This window comes from Meriones unguiculatus, chromosome 5 (assembly GCF_030254825.1).
Source record: "Meriones unguiculatus strain TT.TT164.6M chromosome 5, Bangor_MerUng_6.1, whole genome shotgun sequence".
NCBI lineage: Eukaryota > Metazoa > Chordata > Mammalia > Rodentia > Muridae > Meriones > Meriones unguiculatus.
In genome coordinates this window covers 130,304,720-130,310,416 of record NC_083353.1, presented here as the reverse complement: position 1 = coordinate 130,310,416, position 5,697 = coordinate 130,304,720, and the positions used below count along the sequence as shown (strand labels likewise).

Below are 5,697 nucleotides of genomic sequence, written 5' to 3'. Positions count from 1 at the left end.
ACCATGCCTGCGGAAGATAGCCGAGCCGGCAGCACCACAGGGGTCTCTGCTTAGGAAGCTCCACCCCACCAAAGGCTCTGATGCTTCAGCATGAAAACTTCTAATGGGGTCCTGGAGAACACGCACTGTGGGCTCTTGCACAGGACCCAAGTACAGTTTCCACATGGCAACTGAAGCCACCTGTAGCTCAGTCCCAGAGGACCTGATGTCCCTTCATGGGGTCCTGTGTGTACACAAGGGCACCCATGCTTAAAATGGAGTGTTTTAAAAAGCCTTGATAATGTTGATGGGACTAGCAGCATGACCCAGTGGGCGAAGGCACTCGCTTGCCAGCCGGCCTCACCACCTGAGCTTGATAGCTGGTACCAACATGGTGGGAGGAGATAATCAGCTCTTTAAGCTGCCTTCTGACACCCACACTTGTGCTGTGTGGCAAGAGCTTGTAGGTGAACACACAGACACTCACACGGGCATATAGACACACGTATGAATGAAAAAAGTAGGAAGTGGTTTAAAAACAAGCAGGCAAGCAGCAACAACATACAAGAAAGGAAAGACACGTATATATTATATGTTCTTTAATGAGTTTGACAGAGCGCACAGAGCTTCCTATTGAGTTCCACGTAAGCATAATGGGAACTATCTCTAGTGATTTGATAGCACGTAAAACGATGGGTCTCATCATGGCATTTCCAAACATGTAAAGCGTTATACTGTGTTTTTACTCTTCCCTACCCCTGATCAAGCTGCCCACCCTCCTCTCAAAAAGTCATTCCTTCCGTGTCACATTTATTTTCTATTTCTGTCTCATGTTCCCCATAAGAACCCTCTTTAGACTTCTTTCTTCCTCTTGTACTTTATGCCCCTACTCCTCAGTCTCTCTCTCCCTTTCTCTCTCTCTCTCACACACACCTAGATTATGCATAGAAAAAAACATGCAACATTTGTCCTGAGTCTTGCTTTCTTCTCCTTCTCCTCCTCCTTCATCTATTTAACATATCGATCCCAGTTGCACCTATTTTCTGCAAATGCTATGACGTGATTTGCTGTACAGTTTAGTAAAATTGCATTACATATATGAACCACATTTTCTTCACCCTTCTATCTCTTCATGGTCCCATGTCCCCAAAGCATAAATGTATACTCTTAAAGGCAAAAGGACCTCATTATTAATCTAACTGAACTTTTATTCTCACCTTCATTTCTTAGATTCCTCATGTTTTCCTGTAGGATATGGATGCCTCATTATTTACTGCTTTGGCTTTCAGTTTCCATGTTTTGTATGAAATTAAGGACGCGTTTTTATGTAAAAAGTTTGTGTAATATATATTCCATCTATGTGCTTTTTTTTTCCTATCAGAATTATCTGAGTTATCTGGAAGCAGGAGACCTCTTTTTAATATCTAAGTAGCTGAAAATACTGTTTTGTCAGCTTCAGTGATTTTCTTCTTTCCCAGGAATTGCTACTTATTCTGGACTGAATTTTTCTGGTACTTTACAAAGTCCTCATGGCATTCTTCTGTAGTCGCCTTCTGCTTTCTTTTTGATGTGTGCTTATCTTCAGATCTGAGCATGTCAGGCAGTTTTGTGGATTATATCCTAACCCTGCTTTACTTTCTCCTTGCTGGAGCCGCGGAGGCCATCCTGATTACGGCAATGCTCGAGGAGAATTCTCTTCCCCTCCTTGGCGGGTTGTTAGACTCTCTGGTAATTGATCAGATCTTCATTCCCTTTGATCTTTAAAAATACTCGTTTCAATTCATGATTCATAGACCCAAAATAAGCATACGTAATAAGGTTTCGAGGCAAGATCTGTAATCTTCCCAGCGACAGGACTGTGGGTACCTCACCTGAAGCACTTCCAGAATGGCTCAGGGCCAGAAGCAGCTCTTTGTGGAAGGGGTAGCCATTCATGAACTTCAGAGCAGGACCCTGTAGTATTTCCTTTCTTAGGTAAATATGCAATTTAGGTAACTGGTTTAGTTACTGTTACAGAAGTGCTTTCAAAAAATGTATTGTTCATCTGCAACTGTGTGCTGAGTTTTCGTACACCACATGCATCTAGTACCCGCAGCGGCCAGAAGAGGGCACTGTGTCTCCTTGAGCTGGAGTTACAGGTGGTTGTGAGCAGCTGAGTGGGTGCTGGGAACTGAACTTGGGTTTTCTGCAAGAGCAGCTACAGCTCTTAACTACCGAGTCCTCTCTCTGGCCCCTAAGGGTTGTGTTTCAAAAGGATTTTTTATTTTAATTTTAGTTTTTGCGTTTTAACCTTGAGCAGCTATGGAATAAAAACCTCAATAAAATGTGAAATTCTTACAAATTTAAACAATGGTTTCCTTAAAAAAATTCAACAGAATGGTAAGATAGTTTCTTCTTCAAAGCAAACTTGGCGTACAGTGAAAAGTAACGTAACTAAAGCCGATGGTCTTTTAAAACATCGGAATCAAGCCAGAAATCCCTGCAGCAATGAGCCCAGTTTTGGAATGTTTGCATTTGGCTGGGAGAGGGTCACTACCTTTTGCCATATTTTTAGAGGACGTCTGTACTTCCCAGTGGATGTGGTAGACTCTCTTAATGATAAAAAGTAGAGAAAAATGAGGGTTTAACATTCACTATTAAACAGTCCTCTAGGCTTCTTGTTTTCATTAAGATGCTCTTGGCACTAACTGAAAAATACTCACTGCTCACTTTTGATCAAAAAGTCAACTTAGCCTGCCCCTAGGGGCACTGCGGGTGTGGCTGCTGTGTCTCATATGCAGAGAAGAGAGACACTGTCTACACACAGGGTTCTGACCCGTGAACATCTGAATGACTCGTGGCCTAACACTCCCTGACAACAGTGGGCAGGCCCCAGGCGGGAGTGAGCCTGAGACAGACGAATCCCCCCACAGACACACCCCTGCATGGGGCCACTGTGGGTGGCTCAGGAGAGGGATGCTTTCTAGATGACCAGACCAGTGTCATGGGGCCCAGACCAGGAGCTAGCCTGAGATGGCCACCCATCTGACCCTGTGTAGGCCTGGGGGTGGGCACACCATACCCAGGATGACCCCTGCCTAGTATCATAATGCACAGTTAGGGCCACAGCACTCCTGAGACCATTCCTGAGGCCATCCCATATACCACTAAGAGGAGCAAGTAAGTGGTGGAAAAATGGAAGAGAAACAGGATGTGGGCACAATGAATTGAGGCAGAACTGGAGACTCCAGGGTAGTGAGGAACAGCCTGGTGTGAGTAACTGGTGAGGTCACCTAGGATCATGATGGGGTCCTGGCCTGTGCTGCTACTGGGGCTTTTAAGGTTTCTATTGAGAGGTTTGATGTTACTCTGAAGTGTTGCTTTGTAGGTGAGTTAGCATGTTCTCCTCATGCTTTAATTATTTGATGATAGATATTGTTTCTATTTTGTCCTTTAGGGATTTTGGCTGCAATTTGGTATGAAGGAATTCTTCTCTGGTCACATCTCTTTATGGTTGTCAAGTGTCGCTGATGCTTGGATGCATATTTCTTGGACTTAGAAAGCATCCTGCTGTCGTTTCATTCAGTGAAACGCTCTTGTTTTGTTTCATTTTTAAATTTTGGTCCTTTTTTCTACCCATGGATTCTCAGTTCTGTTCTCTGCATCCTCAGAGGTGTTAGAAGTTGTGGTGATGATTATTATTTGGATATTTTCAATTTCTGTTTTAATATAGTATCTCCTTGATATTTTCCTCTGTCTCACTTATTTTCTTTCTTCTTCTTGGTGTAGCCTGTTGGTCATATTTCATAAAATATTTTCTTTATTAATTTTTAATTTTCAACATTTCTGTTTTTTCCAAATCATAATATCATCAATGATATTATCTTACATTTTGTTGATGTTCATACCCATATTGCTGAATTTCTCATCAATTTTTGTCAACTTTCTTACCCTTATTTCTCTAATTCCTTTATCTGTTTGCATATTTGTATTCTCTTTGAAATCATTGGCATGGTGATATTATCTTTGGAAGACTTTTGTTGTCTGACATTTTCATGTTTCTTGTGTTTCTGTGCTGTGATTAACACATTTGTTGATTGGGTATCTCTTCCACTTTCATTTGAAAGTCTTCTTAGTGAGCTTTCTACTCTTGATGATTAACTCCCCAGCATAACTCAGATGAGAGACTTCTGGGTGGGAATTCTCTATCTGGAGGGCCAGGGAGCTGGGATTGTGAGAGGTGGGCTCAATCTTTTTCTCTGAACCTTTCAGGTGTCTGTCACACACTTTGTGAGTTATTGACACAGTTCTCACTGGAGTAGAATCTATTCCTTCGTATTCTGACTGTCTTCCTTGACTGCACTCATGGAGGAAACTTGTCATCCACCATCTTACCAGGATGCCGAGTTGTTGAGGATATTTGTCCCTGTGTTCACTGGAAATATTGGCCTTTTGATTCTGTTTCTTGTAATGGTTTTGCTTGGTTTTAGTATGAGAGTAACAGTTCATGGAATAAAGAGGGGCGTGGCCAGTCTGTTTCAGCTTTCTTTATTGTGTCTTTAATTTTGTGTATGTGTGTGTGCACATGCATTCGGCTACCTTTGGAGAATGGAAACCAGAGGCATGAGAGTCCCTGGAGCTGGAGTTAGGGGAGTTGTGAGCTTTGTAATGTGGGTGCTGGGAACTGAATCCTGGTCCTCTGAAAGAGCAGCAGTCATTCCCAACCATAGAGCTATCCCTGGCTTCTATTTTCTGGGAAAGATGGCAGCATCATTTCCTTGAATGCTTGGTAGGACTCAGTGATGACATCGTCCATGCTTCCCTTTGGGAGGTCAGATCTCCTTACTAGGCACAAATTGATTGAAGTCAGTTGTATCTTCTTAAATGCATTTTGGCATTTGAGTCTTTTGTAGACTTTATCTGTTTCCTGTGAGCTATGAAATTTATAAATTATAATTTTTCATGTTATTTATCTATCTTTTTGTTTTATGAGATTAGTGGTGTTTTTTTTTTAATGTTTCATTTTTCTTGTTCTTGGGATGCTAGTCCCAAGAACAGTTCAATAATGAAAAGCCAGCTCTTCTTTTTGTTTATTTTCTCTTTTTACTCACTATTTAGATACATTAATTTCTGATATAATATTATTTTCCTTATTTACTTCTTGATTTAGGTTTGATTTTTTTTTTCTACTCTTTCTAGTTTTCTAAGTTAGGCCAAAATATCGGTTTTTGAGTTTGCAAATTTCCCTCTAAGCACTTCTTTTTCTGTGTGGTATAAATTTTAGTGAGTTAACTGCCTGATCAGCTCAGTTGGTCAGGACTTAGGACTAGGGTATAGTAAGTTGTGATGGTCCATGTGGTTAGCTGGAGTCTTTTTAACTTCTCTTAAAATGTCTTCTTCGATCAATGCATGCCTTGAAGGATGCTTTTTATTTTTATTTGTATTTATAAATATGCTATTTTGAGCAATAATATTCATGCAGACTTTTTGTTTTATCTGAGAAATGCTTGTATGGTTTTTAGACTTTTCCATTTGTTGAGTATTTGGAGTTTGAAATGGGAATCTGTCTTGGTATTTGTTACATAGAGGCATAAGATGAATGTATTTGCTGCCCTTGCTGGACTATTCCATAAATGCTAATTAGATAAAGTTAACTGACACTGCCATTTGGGTCATTTAGATACTTGCTTATTTTCTGCCATGAAACTCTCAGTTATTGACATAGAGACGGTGAAACCT

At 40.9% G+C, this 5,697-nt stretch overlaps 1 pseudogene; it reads left to right on the top strand.

Moving 5' to 3' along the window:
- Positions 1–2,717: 2,717 nt before the first annotated feature.
- On the top strand, positions 2,718–2,828 carry LOC132654443 (small nucleolar RNA SNORA17; annotated as a pseudogene).
- Positions 2,829–5,697: the final 2,869 nt, after the last annotated feature.